Consider the following 18228-nt stretch of genomic DNA (forward strand, 5'->3'; position numbering starts at 1 on the left):
AGCCATTAGTCTACTTAACAGCTCTATTATTGACTCATATTTAACACTTAATTTTTAAAATTGATTGTCTAGCTTTCTTAGTACATTTGAAATAATATACTAGAAAGATCTTGAGGGTGGTTTTGGCTCATTTAATGGTAGTGGAAGTTACAACTGAGAATGTTAACAATATGGAAGACAATAAAAAAATTTGTGTTTGATTTTCTAAAGAATAGTAATGATACAACTAATGAATGACTGTGCCATCAAAAAAATGTTATATTTTGTTATCTTTTTTTTTTTTTTTTTTAAATTTTTTAACGTTTATTTATTTTTGAGACAGAGAGAGACACAGCATGAACGGGGGAGGGGCAGAGAGAGAGGGAGACACAGAATCAGAAGCAAGCTCCAGGCTCTGAGCCATCAGCCCAGAGCCCGACGCGGGGCTCGAACTCGCGGACCGTGAGATCGTGACCTGAGCTGAAGTCGGACGCTTAACCGACTGAGCCACCCAGGCGCCCCATATTTTGTTATCTTTTTAGGGAGCCATGGAATTCTGCATTTCTTATTAGAATGTGGGGGAAATGCTGAAAATAAAAAGGGCAAATACAGTTAGGAAGGGTACTTTTTTCTATTTCTGAAATAAAAAAGATAGTTATGAATGGATGTTACTAAGTCATATCCATGTTAATATTTTCTTCCTTTCTTCCTTGGTCTCTTTGTCTTAAATGCATGGTTGTTTTTTGAAAGAAGAAAAATGTTTGGTGTAAATGCTGACTTTGAAGCTTGGGAATGGACGACAAATTTCTAAAACTCAGTGTTATTCTGTTATTAGAAATAAAGCAAATGCAAGTTGATTAAAAAAAAAAGTAAATTCTTTTTAAATTTATTTATTTTTGAGAGGAGGGAGAGAGTCAGAGAGAGAGGAAGAGAGAGAATCCTAAGTAGGCTCTGTGATGTCAGTGTGGAGCCCAGTGTGGAGCTTGAACTCACAAACCATGAGATCATGACCTGAGCTGAAATAGTCAGATGCTTAACCAGCTAAGCCACCCAGGCGCCACCCCTCCAAGAAGTACATATTAGTATTTACCTTTCAGTGTTGTTAACATTAAGTGAAATACTGTCAGTAAGAGGGGAAACACTATTAATTTTCCAGAAAAAGTTTCATCCTACTTTTAGATAATTTCATATATTTATCCTTAATTTTGAGAAAGGTATCCAAGCCATCTGTGTAATTTCCCCTTGGAAACTTGGTAAAACTTGGATTGTAACTTCAAACATAGAAACAATCATTTTTTAATAACATTTTTTTTCTAATAAAAAGCAGTGGTCTTCAAAGTAGGATGCTTAAGATGACTCACTAATGTAGATGAAAAAAGTATTAGAATTTATATTCATCTCTTAATGGGTAATAAAGTAATAAAAAATGAGAAAAATATTTAGCTTCACAGTGGTCCCCTTCATTTGTTCAGATGAGATTTATAGCTTGTGTGGCATCTTGAAGAACCCTGGGGGGGGGCGGGGGGTGATAATCCAAACCTCACCTATGTATTTCCTTTCAGTTTATTGTGATGTGTTTACTTGTGCCTGAGTAAGTGGATTTAAAGATTTTAAATAGTAGACTTATTAGCAGAATTTTGTGATGAGGAGTGATTATAAAAATCTTTTAATACTTAGAGGTTCAGTAGTTATAGCATGGTAAGCGTTTTTAAACCTTAAGTTTAGGGGCGCCTGGGTGGCGCAGTCGGTTAAGCGTCCGACTTCAGCCAGGTCACGATCTCGCGGTCCGTGAGTTCGAGCCCCGCGTCGGGCTCTGGGCTGATGGCTCAGAGCCTGGAGCCTGTTTCCGGTTCTGTGTCTCCCTCTCTCTCTGCCCCTCCCCCGTTCATGCTCTGTCTCTCTCTGTCCCAAAAATAAATAAACGTTGAAAAAAAAAAAAAATTTAAACCTTAAGTTTAAAGATGAGATAGGCATTTTTCTTTTATAGATAAATTTTCTTCATTTGAGTAACTTTCAGTGTTATTTTTATAAATATTAACACAGTCTTTCCTTTGGTGTTTAAATTTTTTTTTTTTTCAACATTTATTTATTTTTGGGACAGAGAGAGACAGAGCATGAACGGGGGAGGGGCAGAGAGAGAGGGAGACACAGAATCGGAAACAGGCTCCAGGCTCCGAGCCATCAGCCCAGAGCCCGACGCGGGGCTCGAACTCCCGGACCGCGAGATCGTGACCTGGCTGAAGTCGGACGCTTAACCGACTGCGCCACCCAGGCGCCCCCCTTTGGTGTTTAAAAGTAGCATTTTAGCTTTGAGTGACAAAGAACTTTAAAAAACAAATTTTTTTTAAAAGTAAGCTCTGTGCCCAAAGTGGGGCTTGAATTTACCACCTCCAGATCAAGAGTTGCTTTGTCTACTTACTGAGGCAGCCAGGCACCCAAGAACTTCTTTTTGAATGAAATTTATGTGTGAAAATGGATGTGTTTTCTCACTTTGTTGCTGAAAAGTATGTGTTGTAAAAGTTGTACCTTGAAAAACACAGGAACAAAATTGTAATCTATTTTCTTCAAATGAGTTATACGTTTTGAACTTTCATTTCAAAAACAATACACTTGTAATAAATTTGTAAGAAAAACTGGAAAATTATAACTGAATTTTGGCAAAGCCAATGAATGTCATCTTACAATTGGATTTACATATATTTGTGTACTCCTATTTTAATTTGTTTTGACATTAAAACTAAGATTAGACCTAATTGGTGTATCATAGTTTAAGCCAAGATTGAAAAAAAATGGGTATTTATTCACATTGCTTTCAGTTTTTAAAAAAGACGATAATTTAGAGAAGAGAGTGCAGATGGATTTTTTATATCAGTATAAAAATTCAAAAAATTGCTTATCTCTTTACCTTAATTTCTTTTTCTTATTTAAAATTTTTTTTAAATGTTTTTTTTAATGTCTATTTTTGAGAGAGACGGAGTGTGAGTGGTGGAAGGGCAGAGAGAGAGAGAGAGAGAGAGAGAGAGGGAGACACAGAATCGGAAACAGGCTCCAGGCTCTGAGCTGTCAGCACAGAGCCTGACACCAGGCTTGAACCCATGAACCTTGAGGTCATGACCCGAGCCAAAGGTGGATGCTTAACCAACTGAGCCACCCAGGCACCCCTCTTATTTTATATTTTTATATTAGATTAGTATTTAGTAGTCCATATATAATTTATGGATTAATATGTCTATGAGCTGATTGCTTAATTTTTTACTGATAGGAGTGTGTAATCTGAGGTTTAGAGGTCATTAATCCAGATTATTGTCTGATGTTTCAGGGGGAAATTTGAACTCTGCATCACTATTGAAGTGTTTTTGCTTGGAGGGCCGCTATTCTGTTAGGTCATGTAGAATTTGAGCACACAGTGATGCTATATTCAAAGTAATTTACATGTTGCTCCAAATTTGTCAAGCTTATTCAAATATTTTTCTGCCTCAATCTCTTTCTATTCTCCTCTTCTGGGCCTCCAATGACATGTATATTAGACTTTTGATACTTCCATATGTCCCTGAGATTATTATTTTCTTTCCAGTCTTTCTCTGTTCTTCAGATTGGATATAATTTATATTTATTTACCTTCATAATTACTGATTATGTTCTCTGTCATCTCTATTCTAATAATGAGCCTGTCCAGGCTTAGTGTATTTTTCAATATATCTTTTACTTACATAGTTTTTGTACTGAGAATCTCTATCTTTCCACTTATTTCATGTTTCTTTACCTTTACCTCCTGAAGCTTAGTTATAATAGCTGCTTTAAAATCTTTGGTAACTTCTGCATCTGAGTAATCTACTTGTAACATGTTGTCATTTTTATTGAAGTTCATCACATTTTCCTGACTCTTGTAGTTTTGGTTTCTGTCCTAGATTTTGTGAATGTTATCGTGTTATCTTGTTAGACCCTGATCTCTGTTACATTCTTTGGAGAAAAGTGTTTTTTTTTTTTTTTTTTTTTTTTTTTAGCAGGTTATCAATTTGGTTAGGGTCAGACCACAAGTTCAGTATTGCTTTCTGTGTGTGGTGGTTAGCTTCCCCCCCGCCCTTTTTTTTTTTTTTAATTAAATTGAAGTATTGCTGATGTACAATACTATATTAGTTTTGGGTATACAGTATAGTGATTTGATATTTATATACATTATGAAGTACTCACCATGAAAAGTCTGGTTATCATTTGTCACCATATGAAGTTGTTAAAGTATTATTGACTATATTTGTTCTGTTGTACTTTATATAAACCCAGTGACTTATTTATTTTATAACTGGAACTTTGTACCTCTTAATCCCCTTAACTTATTTTGCTGAGTCCATATTCCTTCCCTTCTGGCAACCTCCAGTTTGTTCTTTGTATTTAGATTCTGTTTCTGTTTTGTTTTATGTATTCATTTGTTTTTTAGATTTCATACAGTGAAATCATACAGTATTTGTCTTTTTCTGTGTGAGTTATTTCACTTAGCATAATACCCTCTAGGTCTATCCACGTTATTATAAATGGCAAAAGATTTCATTCTCTTTTATGGCTGAGTAATATTCCAGGGTGCTGTGTGTGTGTGTGTGTGTGTGTGTGCATGCATGCATGTGCGCATGTACGTGTGCACACATGCACTGCATTTCCTTTATCCATTCATCTATTAGTGGATACTTAGATTGCTTCCATATATTGGCTATTAATAATTATGCTGTAGTGAACATAGGGGTGCATTTATCTTTTCAATGTAGTGGTTTTGTTTTCTTGGATCAATAACCAGATGTAGAATTGTTGGATCATATGGTAGTTCTAATTTTAATTAAAAAAATTAACTTATTTTTAAATTCTTGTATAATTAATGTACATGTTACATTAGTTTCAGGTGTACTATATAGTGATTTGACAGTTCTATACATTACTTGGTGCTCATCATGATAAATATAGTCTTAATCTCCATCTATTTCACCTGTCACCCCACCTACCTTCCCTCTGGTAACTACCAGTTTGTTCTCTATATTTAAGAGTTTTTTTTGGTTTGTTTGTTTTCTTTGTCTTGTTTCTCAGCTTTCACATATATGTGAAATCATACCGTATTTGTCTTTCTCTGATTGACTTGTTTCACTTAGTAGTATACTCCTTAGATGCATGCACATTGTTGCAATTGGCAAGATTTCATTGTTTTTTTATGGCTGCATAATACTCTGTTGCATGTATTAACCACATCTTCTTTATCCATTCATCTATGGATGGAAACGTGGCTTCCGTATTTTGGCTGTTGTCTATTTTTAATTTTTGTTTTGATTGCTTGGTTTATTCATTTATTTAATTTTTACAAAAGTTTATTCTTAAATGTACAACTAAGACAACACTTCATTCTAGCTATAGGTGGCAACAGATGCTATGACAGGGAATCCAGATGTTTAAACAGGAATGGAATTAAAGATCACCATTGCCTGAGGCCAAGGAACAACTTACTTTTTGCCAGATTTCTTAATTCCACCTGTGGCCAGGCGTCCTTTCCTTACATCCTGTGCTTTTAGCTACTCAAGTTTCTTCTGCTCCTCTTTCTGTTTCTGCTTGAATGCTTTATCTTCCTCTTCTATCTCCTTAGCCTGCTTCTTTGGCTGCTTGAGGGGCTTCTTACCACTTCATGGCTGTATGTGGCTCCTGCTGTCCTTTTCCCACACCCTCCCCCAAACAGGAAGCCTATTTCGGGGCGGCTGGGTGGTTCAGTCGGTTAGGTGTCCGTCTTTTGGTTTTGGTTCAGGTCATGATCTCAGGGTTCATGGATTTGAGCCCCATATCGGGCTCCGTACTGACAGTGTGGAGCCTGCTTGGGATTCTCTCTCTCTTCCTCTCTCTCTCTGCCCTTCCCCTGCTCACTCCCTCTGTCTCTCTCTCAAAGTAAATAAATAAAACACTTAAAAAAAAAAAAAGGAGTGTCTGGGTGGCTCACTTGGTTGAGCGTCCGACTCTTGGTTTTGGTTCAGGTCATGATCTCATGGTTTGTGAGTTTGAGCCCTGCATTGGGCTTCTCACTGACAATGTGGAGCATGCTTGGGATTCTCTCTCCCTTTCTCTCTCCCCCCCCCCCCCCCCCCCCAAATAAATAAAACCTTAAAAAAATAAATAAAAAAACAAAAATAGGAAGCCTGTTTTTAATTTTTTGAGGAATCATCATGCTATTTTCCATAGTGGCTGCACCAATTTACATTCTCAACAATAGTACACACGATGGTTCCTTTTTCTCCACATCTTCATCAATAGTTATTATTTTTTGCCTTTTTTAAAAAAGTTTATTTATTTTTAAGGGAGGAAGGGGCAGAGAGAGAAGGAGAGGGAGAATCCAAAGCAGGCTCTGCCCTGTTAGCATGGAGCCTGACGTGGGGCTCGAGGCTTGATCTTGCAAACCACAAGATCATGACCTGAGCTGAAATCAAGTGTTTGATGCTTAACTGACTGAGCCACCCAGGTGCCCCTATTTCTTTTTTATTTTAATTTAATTTAATTTAATTTTTTGAGAGAGAGAGTGAGTGAGCAGGGGAGGGGCAGAGAGAGAGGAAAACAGAGGATTCAAAGTGGGCTCTGTACTGAGAGTGGAGAGCCCAATGTAGGGCTCAAACTCAGGAGCTGTGAAATCATGACCTGAGCTGATGTTGGCTGCACAAACAACTAAGCCACCCAGGCTCTGTATTTTATTTTATTTATCTTTTAAAGTTTATTTCTTTATTTTGAGAGAGAGAGAGAGAGAGAGAGAGAGAGAGAATGAATCCCAAGCAGGCACTGTGCTGTCAGTGCAGAGCCCAACATGGGGCTCGAACTCACAACCAGTGAGATTGTGACCTGAGTCAAAATCAAGAGTTGGATACTCAACTGACTGAGCCACCCAGGTGCCCCCAGGTGGCCCTATTTCTTGTCTTTTTGATACCAGACTTTCTGACTGGTATGAGCTGATATCCTGTTGCGATTTTGATTTTCATTTCCCTGATGATTAGTAATGTTGAGCGTCTTTTCATGTGTCTGTTGGCTCTCTGTATGCCTTCTTTGGAAAAAGTCTCTTTAGGTTCTCTGCCCATTTTTTTTTTTTTTTTTAGTATTTGTTTTGAGATAGAGACAGAGCACAAGTGGGGGAAGGGCAGAGAGGTAAGGAGACACAGAATCCTAAGCAGGCTTCAGGCTCTGAGCTGTCAGCACAGAGCCCTAAGCGAGGCTCGAACCCACGAACTGCAAGATCATGACCTGAGCCCACGTTGAATGCTTAACCGACTGAGCCATCAAGGCGCCCCTGCCCATTTTTAAATCAGAATGTTTTCTTTTTATTTTTATTAAAAAAATTTTTTTTAATGTTTATTTTTTATTTCTGAGGGAGAGAGAGAGAGAGACAGAGCTGGAGCAGGGGAGGGGCAGAAAGGGAGGGAGACACAGAATCTGAAGCAGGTTCCAGGCTCTGAGTGTTAGCACAGAGCCTGACACGGGGATCAAACTCACAAAACGCGAGATCATGACCCAAGCCAAAGTCAGATGCTTAACTGACTGAGCCAGCCAGGCGCCCCTAGAATGTTTTTTTGGTAATGAGTTGTATGAGTTCTTTAAATATATTTTGGATACTATTCCTTTATCGGTTTTATCATTTGGAAGTATTTTCTCCTATTCCTTAGGTTGCCTTTTTGTTGTGTTGATGGTTTCTTTTGCTGTGCAAAAACATTAGCTTGATGTAGTGTTTTTTATTTATTTTTGGTTTTGTTACCCTTGCCTGAGGAGACAGATCCAAAAAATATTGCTAAGACCAATATCCAAGAGTTTACTAAATGCTTTTGTTTTCCTTTAGGAGAGAGAGCGAGGGAGGAGCAGAGAGGGAGAAAGAATCCCAAGCAGGCTCTGTGCTGTCATTGCAGAGCCTGACATGGTGCTTGAATCCATGAACTGTGACATCATGACCTGAGCAGAAAGTAAGAGTTGGGTGCTTAACTGACTGAGCCACCCAGGTGACTCTAGTCAACACAACTTTTAAAATTACAGCTCAGGCACCTCTCAAACTGCTGCCTCTGTGATGGCTCTTGGAGCAAGTGAGTCTGTGGTGGGCTCTTTAAAAGCAAGAATCCTGCTTTTTTGGTAGCCTTCCTGTTCTTCTGAAATTAAGACCCAATGACTTTAAAGCTCCTAGAGTTAAGCTCTGCTGATTTTCAAAGCCAGACATTACAAAGCCAGATGAGTCCCTACTCATCTCCTTGACATAAGTGTGTGGGGGGCAGGTGCTCTCTGTAGGGTTTGAACCCTTCCTCAGAGTGTACTTTTGTGCCTTTGATATCCCTTCCACTTGGGGGGTCCTGTGCTAACATTGTGAGTCCCAGTCAGATTGCATCTCTGCCCACTCTGCCCTTCTTGATGTGGCTTTTTCTTTACATCTTAAGCTGTGGAAGAATTGTTCTGCTAGTCTTCAGGTTATTCTCAGAGTTGCTCTAAATGTAGTTGGAGCCTTAGTGTGTCTTTAGGAGGGGACAAGTTCAGAATCTTTCTACTTTACCTTCTCAATCCTGATTTGGTATGGGTGGTTTTAGTATCATTTCAGTTTTCAAGACCTTTGCCTTGCTTCTTTCGGCCTGTCCTGTGCATGTGCCACTCAACCGTTTGTTTTAGACTGGTTTGGTTAAATTCTCAAAGCTTTTTCTTTGTCCGTTTGGGTCTGTCATGTGCCTGGCTCAGGAATGAGCCTGCAACTTATGTGGGATCATGGAGAACTTTTCCTCCCCATGACTCTTCTATGCCTTTGCAATCTATTGCCGGTTTGTCTGACTTGTAAGACAGGAATTTTATCTGGATTTAGTCCCTTCTATTGCTCTGCTATGCAGCTCCCTCAAGGCAGAGTCTGGGCTTGTTCTTAAACATTTCTATGATAAAGAGTAGCCTTTATTGTAGGATTAGTTTAGCCCTGCTGCTATGGCTTGCGATCCTTTTGGAGGAGCATGTGCTCAAAGCCTTAGATGTTGAAGATCTTTCTACTTGGGACACAATTCAAACTTCTCTCAGCTCTATGTGATCTGTGAGAATTTTTCAACTGATAGCTTCTCAGTAGTTGTTCCTTTGGTGCTATCCTGAGGCTTACCGTATGCCTGTGAAGTTTGGTGCTCATCCAAATACTCCAGGGGACCACTATTTAGCTTCATGGAACAATTTCTCTGGTAACTTTGCTTGGTACTCTGCTCCTTAAAATCCAGCCACCTCGGTCTCCCTGAAATCTCATCTGTGTTTACTCAGCTCATGAGTCTTGTTTTTTCAATTCAGCGAGACTGCCATCTTTTAATTCTTTGAGATGGCTGTGCTCTGCTGCGGTTCTCCTTCTCTCTATAGTAGTTTAAAAAGTACCTCTAGGAACAAAGTTGAAGGCAGTCTTAACACATTTATTTCCCTTCTCACAGGGATCTCACTCCAGTTTTTTCTATTGTCCAGTGTTTGAAAATAGTTGCTTTGTCTATTTTGTTTAGTTTTTCAGTTGTTTATGGTGAGGGGTTAAATACAGTATGTTACTGTGGGAGTGGGAGTGGAAGATGTGTTATCCAGTTATTTTTTAATGAAACAGTACATTGAACAAATTTTTACTGCATAACAATGCAAAATCTGGAGGCTTAAAACAATACATGATATTGATATCTCATACTAGTATAGAATCTCAAAAAGTCCAGAATCTCATCATCTAAGTTCGAATCCAAGTACGGGTAAGACTCCTTAGGTAAGCTTCCTTTAGTAAGCTCTTTATGGACTGTTCCTCTAGTTCTTTATGTTTTATTTTTTTTAAGTTAAAGTTTATTTTTAAAAATAATCTCTGTACCCCTCGTGGGGTTCAAACTCATGACTTCAAGATCAAGAGTCACATGCTCTTCCTACTGAGCCGGCCAGGTGCCCTTCTAGCTCTTTAAATGTGTAAGACTAGAGACAACTTATCTGCCCCCTACTCCAACATATAATGGTGTAGTAGCATTGGTCCCTAGCAGAATAACTGCTAGACATGTTCTTCTTTAAAAAGGGCGGAACACACAAGGAACTCACTTGTCTATAGTAGGTCTGAAATCCTGCTGGGAAAATGTTGAAAGTTCCTTGGTTTGGTTTCTCACTGGGAATAATTTTCCATGGCTCTTGGTTTGTCCTCTAAGTTCTTTCTTCTGCCATCTGAATCATGTTCCCTTTTCTAGAAAGATGGCGTATCTTTACAGCTGACCAGAAGTCTCAGCTTACTTCCTGCCAGTAGAAATCTGGGGATCCAAAGGCCTTTCTTCATCTGTCCTGTCTCTAGTTTTCTTAATCCAACCTGGCAGTGTTTCAATACATATGCCTTTTAAAAATAACTTTGTGGGTTTTTCTCGTTAATTTTCTTGAGGTTCACTTTCCACTAAACAAAAGCTTCACTTACAGATACCTTCAGGATTTGTTGAAGAGATTTTACGGTACATAATTCTAGGAGCTGGTTTACCAGTATCTGTAAGGCTGTCTTTGTGTGTAATTCTGGAGTTTGAGGTTCATGAGGCAAATGGTCAGAAGAGAAGATGGATGTAAAGTACAGGAAAGCAAGAATAAGCTGGAGCCCACAAGTACAAGTTGGCATCCACAAGGACAGACTAAAACCTGTGTCAGGACTTGCTTGTTGTTTCTGACCTTGATGATGAGTGTCCTATGGGAGATGGGTGTCTTTGTCATGATACATAATACATATATCTGGCCTAGAATTATGAGAAGATGAAAGAAAATATAGGAGTAGGTAGGGCAGTGGTGCTACATAAAGTGCTTTAAATATTTTGGCTTATTAGGTTAGAATTTTAGAAGTTCAGTTGCTGGGGGTGCCTGGGTGGCTCAGTTGGTTAAGCGTCCGCCTCTTAGTTTCAATTTAGGTCATGATCTCACGGTTTGGAGATTTGCACGCTCTCTTTCCTCTACCGCTCTCAAAATACATAAATAAACTTAAAAAAAAATAAGTTCAGTTGCTGGATCAAGTGGTATGAATGTTTCATTAAGGCTTCAGAGGCTTTTCTAGCTATGCTTCTATTAATACATATGCTCATGTTGGAATAACAGGTTTATTGTACCATTGCATGCATACATTTATTCAAATTTCTTTTTTTTTTAAGTTTATTTATTTAGAGAGATTCAGAGAGAGGGAGAGAGAAAGAGTGAGCAGTGGAGGGGCAGAGAGAGAGGGGGAGAGAGGATCCTAAGCAGAGCTGTGAGATCATGACTTGAGCAGAAATCAAGAGTCGGACGCTTAATCGACTGAGCTGCCCTGGCGCCCCTTAAATTTATCTTCTTTTGATCATCCATTACATTCAAGTAGATGCAGAGAATACAAAATTGTCATCAGCTTTTTCAGGTTGGTACTGAAGACACTAACAATTTATGCTACTGCCTTACTATGAGGAATAGTGTGTATACTTTTGGTTCTTATGAGGTTTTTTTTTTTGGTAGTACTTTGCATAGATCTTATTGTTAATTTTGTCCACAAAACATGAATAATATCTCTAACCAATGAGTGCATCTTATATATGATGAAGTGCATAGTTGCTGCTTGATTATTGTTTGTTGGTAGATTAATTTGGAGTGATCCATTTTTGTATTCTGTTTTTCTAACCTTTTCTTCTTTGCTGATGCTTAAAAGCCTACCTGGTAAATTTTTAATTTAGAGTTATTGAGGATTGATCGAAGCTGTCAAATTTCTATGTTGGCAGGATAAATGTAGTTAGTACTGTCATTTTGGATAATGAACATTTAATTTCAGTTTTAGAGGATTGTATGTGATAACGTGTAAGCAAAAGTTCATAATGTTAATATTTTAAACAATACCCCTTAAACATTTTTTTAAATGTTTGTTTGTTTTTGAGAGAGAGACACACACACAGAGTGCGAGCAGGGGAGGGGCAGAGAGAGTGGTAGATACAGAATTCCAAGCAGACTCCAGGCTCTGGGCTGTCAGCACAGAACCCAACAGGGGGCTTGAACTCCCTGTGAGATCATGACCTGGGCTGAAGTCGGACGCATAATCAACCGAGCCACCCGTGCGCCCCTAAACAATAATCCTTTTTATAGTAACTTAAAAATGATAAATACAAGGGCTTTAGTTGATTTCAGTATCTGCTCTTGTATTTAAACATCTTAATTAACAATGTGTGTAACCATATCTAATTCAGTAATGCAAGAGTTTTCCCTCCTCTCCTTTTTATTTTATTTTTAAGGTTTTATTTATTTGTTTAAACATTTTTTTTAAGTTTACTTATTTATTTTGAGAGAGAGAATGTGTGTGTGAACAGGGGAGGGGCAGAGAGAGAGGGAGAGAGAGAATCCCAAGCAGTCTCAGCACTAATGGTGCAGAGCCCACTGCAGAGCTCAAACTCAGAAACTGTGTGATCATGACCTGAGCTGAAACCAAGAGTCAGACACTTAACTGAGCAACCCCGGCACCCCAGATTTTATTTTTAAGTGATCTCTGCACCCAGTGTGGGGCTTGAACTCATAACCCTGAGTTCAAGAGTCCCTTGCTTTACTGACTGAGCCAGCCAGTCACCCGCATCTCCTCCCCGCCCTTTCAATAGTTGAAATACACATTTTTAAAATTTATTTAAAAATTTTTTTTAGACAGTGAGGGAGAAGGTCAGAGGGAGAGAGAGAGAGCAAGAGAGAATATCTTTTTTTTTTTTTAAACATTTATTTATTTTTGAGACAGAGAGAGACAGAGCATGAATGGGGGAGGGTCAGAGAGAGAGGGAGACGCAGAATCTGAAGCAGGCTCCAGGCTCTGAGCAGTCAGCACAGAGCCTGACGCGGGGCTCGAACTCACGGATCGCAAGGTCATGACCTGAGCTGAAGTCGGCCGCTTAACCGACTGAGCCACCCAGGCGCCCCAAGAGAGAATATCTTAAGCAGGTTCCACGCTCAGTGCAGAGCCCAACGCAGGGCTGGATCCCACAATCCTGCGATCGTAACCTGAGCTGAAATTGACTGCTCAACTGACTGAGCCACCCAGGTGCCCCTCTCCCTTTTAATTTCTAAATACTTCAATGTGTACCTTTAAAAGTTAAAGACTAGTTTTTTAATGTTTTTTTTTAATTAATTTTTTTTGAGAGAGATTGAGACAGCACAATTGGGGGAAGGGCAGAGAGAGAGGGGAGACAGAATCCCAAGCCAGCTCTGTGCTGTCACTGCAGAGCCTGATGTGGGGCTTGATCTGTGAACAGTGAGATCATGATCTGAGTCAAAACCAAGAGTCAGATGCTCAACCTATTGAGCCACTCAGGTGCCCTGATGATGTTTTAAATCAGTAATTTTCTGGGGGCACCTGGGTGAGTCAGTTGGTTGAACATCTGACTTTCGGTTTTGGCTTAGGTCATAATCTCACAGTTCGTGAGTTTGAGCCCCACGTTGGGTTTAGTGCTGCTGGTGCAGAGCCTGGTTGGGATTCTCTTTCTGCCCCTCTCTCTCTACCCCTCCCCTGCTTGCTCTTTCTTTCTCTTTCTCAAAATAAATAAATAAACTTAAAAAATAAGTCTCTCTTTGTCTCAAAATAAAAAATAAAAATGCAAAAAATTGTTTTCTGCATTCATTAGCTAGAATTTTCTATAATGAAGAACTATATAAAATCAACAATTTGGTTATTACCTCCAGGAAAAGAGGATAAATGTTTGATCCCTGTCTCAGGGCTGTCTCAGCCTGTCTCAGGGCTCCATCCCACGACCCTGGGATCATGACCTGAGCTCAAATCAAGAGTTGGACGCTCAACTGACTGAGCCACCCAAGCACCCCTAAATGCTTAGTTCTTTACACTTGTTTTCCACTTTTCAGAATGATGAATTGTTTTCTTTAAGGAGAATTGAGTAATAGCTTACTTGGCAAAAGATTGACACAAATTTTCATTCAGACATCTTTTTATCTTATGTTTCATCATATAGTTATAAGAATAGAATTATTAGAGGTTTTCACATTATAAAAATTATTAATTTTATATATTTTGCTTCTTTTGAAGTATTAATATAGAACAAAAAGATTAGACTTGATAACAAGACGAATTATACTTTTTTTAAAATTACAGTTTTTGTCCTCCTAAGTTTGCCAGTCTTAACACTATAAGAAGATACTTGATCAAACTATTAATTTACTGAAAGTGAGGCCATGTAATCTGAACCAAAAGAGAACGTGACACTGAAGTGCTACAGTGAGGGAGTATTGCTATTGGATGAAATTTCAGGTAGGAAATAACTGCATTGTTTGGTATCAGGTAGTCAAATTAGTATATTTCAGCTGATTGCTTTTAGAAAATGAACGCTAGCAAAAATTGTTTTATTCTTAAAGTACTTGTTTTTCTTTGAATGGGAAACATTTTCATTTATAAAAATGAAATGTGAGAGGAAATGTATATTTTTAGTGTTTCTTCTGGCTTTTTTTTTTTTTGAATAGAAAATTTGTTACCAAGTATAAGAAAACGTTAATTTGTATTACTTTCAGAGTTGCCAAATCTATCTAAACATCTGGTTCACTTTGTTAAATGCTGATGTATCGTTTTATTTTTTCCCCAGTTCCAGAGTTTGCTTCTGTATAACTTTTCTGTAGTGTTTATATTTGTCATGGAGAGCCATTTTTTTTAGCTGTTACCCTATTATTTGCTGAAGCTATTTGAATACTGATTTAAATATTATTTTTGTTTGTTTAAAGCATTTGCTAAGTTTCTAGGATATATGTACAAAACCTGAAATTTTAAAAGAAAGTTTTATAATCAAGTCTTTAGTAGCCTACCTTTTTAAAGCTATTGCACAGCCTGGTTTTAAACATACTACTTTATTTTTATTTATTTTTTTCACCAGCCAGAGATCATGTTTATTAACACTTGAGGATATTTCTTTCCAGGTTTTGAATATCAGGATCGTAGTCTCAGTATTTGGATTTAGTTTTTGTTTTTTTCAGGTAGTGATAAGTTTTTTTTTAACTTGTTTTATTTTTTATTTTTTAAATAAACATACTACTTTAAATGCACCTGAGATGGTTCTGATTTGTGTCATTTTTTTCCCTTAATTTTTAAAAAATCTTTATTTTTGAGAGAGAGATAGAGTTCAAGTAGGGGAGGGCCAGAGGGAGAGGGAGACACAGAATCTGAAGCAGGCTCCAGGCTCTGAGCTGTCAGCACAGAGCCCTACGTGGGGCTTGAACCCATGAACTGAGAGTTCATGACCTGAGCTGACGTCAGATACTTAACTGACTGAGCCACCCAGGCGCCCCCTGATTTGTTTCATTTTTATAGTATTGATGTTGTATAAGGTACTTGTAAGAGAATCTGTAAATATTTTCTAATTAGTTTCTCAGTAATTATAATGGTACAAAGATACATTGTGCCAGCATGATATAAATCTGTTGTTCATCTTCGTCTAATTACATTTATATATTCTTCCCAATCTGTTTGTGGGCTAGCATTTAATATGTTCATTTGTTTTTTGTAGGGTGTAAATTCTTTCCACTTACCTCCTTGGGCCAATCTAGTAACCCTTGTAAAATGGTAGAGGAAATAAGAGCTCCTAATTTTTCAATTGCTATGGCTGTTTGCTAAATAAATTTCAGTTCATATTATGATTAGGAAGAGAATGGAATTTTGTCACATAGTTACTCTAAACTGAAAGCATTCTACTAGTTCTTTGGCTTGCTTTAATTTTTTTTTTTTTTTTTTTTTTTTTTTAAGTAGGCTCCACACCCAATGTGGGGCTTGAACTCATGACCCGGAGATTGAGAGTTGTATGCTGTACTAACTGAGCCAGCCAGGTGCTCCTGACTTTCTTTAAATATAGATTTTAGTAATACATGACAAACCAGGTATATTTCTAGATTGTCACCTTTGTGCCAAATACTCCCTTTGGAATTATTAGACTTTATCAAATTTGTGTTGTATTGAGTTGGGGCAAGTGAACATAGCCTGGATGAGGTAGAAAGACCAATTGTTCCGAGATAACATCATAAAGAGGCTCAGATCCCTGCAGAACTCTGATTGGCCTGACTTAAATCACAACCCTACCACTGAAAGTGTTTATCTGACAGTATATGATATTATGATTGTCTAACCTGTTTCTTATGCCATTCTGTGAAATTGGCAGGACTGTATCCCTACCAGGACTCTCAAGTCAGTTGAGAGTTTCCCCCATAGAACCAGAGTAAGGGGATTATGAAAGCATGCTTGCCAGAGAAAGGTAAAATACATCAACTTTAAGGGTTGTACCAAGTTGAAATAAGTGAGCATATTTCGAAAATGTGCTAAATACCATAGAGCTTTATAACAGTTTTATTTTGTTTTGAAAGACAGTATCTTGCATGGAATCAGACAAACTTCACTTTAAGTCTGTCACTTCTTAGGTTCTTGGGCAAGCTGCGTAAACTTTCTGATCTAGTTCCTGTGTCTGGAAAATTTAGGGAATGATAGTATCAACCTCATAGGATTGTTAGAATCTTTGGGAATAATGTATGACATGTAGATCCTTCTATAGTTTTCCTTCTTAAGAGCTTACAGTCTGATGGAAACCAGAGTTGTGCAAATGTCCATCGACTGATGAATGGATAAAGAAGATGTGGCATGTATCTATATACAATGGAATACTACTTGACATTGAAAAAGATTGAAATCTTGCCATTTGCAACCATGTGGATGGAACTAGAGAGTATTTTGCTAAGTGACCTAAGTCAGAGAAAAACAGATATCATACGATTTCACTTATATGTGGAATTTGAGAAACTCAACAGATGAACATAGGGGGAGGGAAGGAAAAATAAGATAAAAACAGAGAGGGAGGCAAACCTTAAGAGACTCTTAAATACAGAGAACAAACAAAGGGTTGCTCGAGGGGAGTGGGTGGGGGGATGGGTTAAATAGGTGATGGGCATTAAGGAGGGTACTTGTCTGGATGGGCACTGGGTGTCATATGTGAGATGAAGCCCTGGGTTTAACGTCTAGCCAAGACTACACTGTATGTTAACTAACTGAATTAAAAAAAATAGTGTACATACTGGTTTATATAAAAAAAAGATAACTAGCAATAAAGCAATTAAGTGTGAACTGTGCATGCTTTGCAATGTGACAAAGCTATAACAGTTCAGAGTAGGGAAACAGTACGTTGTTTTTGGTTTTATCTGGAAATGTCTGTTTGTAGAGGTGAGAATTGAGCTAAACTTTGAATTTTAGGAAGGGAGAGTAAAGATAAGGAAGTGAATTTTAAAGCTCCTTGTTATAAGTGGTCTGGACTGGCTTGACTGGTAAGATTCTATGGGAAGAAAATGGGAGGTGTGGCTTTTTGAGATTTTGCGGGGTAAGCCGAGTGATTGGAAATGTTATTTTGTATAGGGGTTATTACATGGCTAAAATGTCTTGAGAAGGTTGATACGAGTTTTGTAATAAATTGGAGTTATTTTTTTGGTGAGAAAAATTTTTCATGTACATAATATATTACTGGTTTTAACTCCTTTTCATCCAAACTAAATTAGTCTTTTCTTAAAAATCAATATGTAGTTGATATTTTAATGTAATAGTAGATCTTAAATAACTAATAGGAGCTAGACGAAGGCTTATGTTTCTATGTTGTTTAGATTTCAAGGCCATGAGCTTGTCTGTGGCCTCAGCCTGGGATTTCTGATGGCAAGATATAGAGTCATTTAAATATTAATTCTCACTAGAGCCATCTCATTTTAACCCCATTGTTTGTACCTTCTGTTTGTTTATGCTGATAGAAAACACACAGTAATAGATGTTTTGGTAAATACAGGTTCATTGCCTTTAGTATGCTTTTGGTTGGGAAAACTTGTTAACTGTGTTAAATATTTCACCTTCTAGCACTGTTTACCTTCCTGGTTTTGTGATATGTTAAACTATCTGGAAGAATCCTGATACACCATTTAACCAATTTGAACATTAAGACAAATATCAATGTAAGAGCAAGGAGGAAAGGCTTAGCATGTATGAAAATGAGCTTCAAAAATACCATTTGAATATTTTTGCTTTTAGGGCATTTATTTTCTAAGTGCAGTGGATTGATTAAATTATCCTTCTCTACCCATCGTCCACCACAGTCTCCACTTTGCTTTTCTCTTTCTTTAGGGGTAAAACACTTTACATAATACTGAGACTAAAAAGAAAATGAAGATGGATCATGTATGAAAGATTATCTTTATTGATACCAACATGTTAGTTGGTCATAGTATCTGAGCCAGTATTAGGTTATCTTTGGGATGGTATTTTTTCCA

General features: G+C 37.8%; 1 protein-coding gene and 1 pseudogene across 5 annotated transcripts in view; one reads left to right on the forward strand and one right to left on the reverse strand.

Moving 5' to 3' along the window:
- LRBA (LPS responsive beige-like anchor protein) overlaps nt 1-18228 on the forward strand; it is a 789117-nt gene that overhangs the window by 46589 nt on the left and 724300 nt on the right. The window lies entirely within an intron of this gene.
- LOC115511672 lies at nt 5349-16537 on the reverse strand (annotated as a pseudogene).

This window comes from Lynx canadensis, chromosome B1 (genome assembly GCF_007474595.2).
Source record: "Lynx canadensis isolate LIC74 chromosome B1, mLynCan4.pri.v2, whole genome shotgun sequence".
Taxonomy (NCBI): domain Eukaryota; kingdom Metazoa; phylum Chordata; class Mammalia; order Carnivora; family Felidae; genus Lynx; species Lynx canadensis.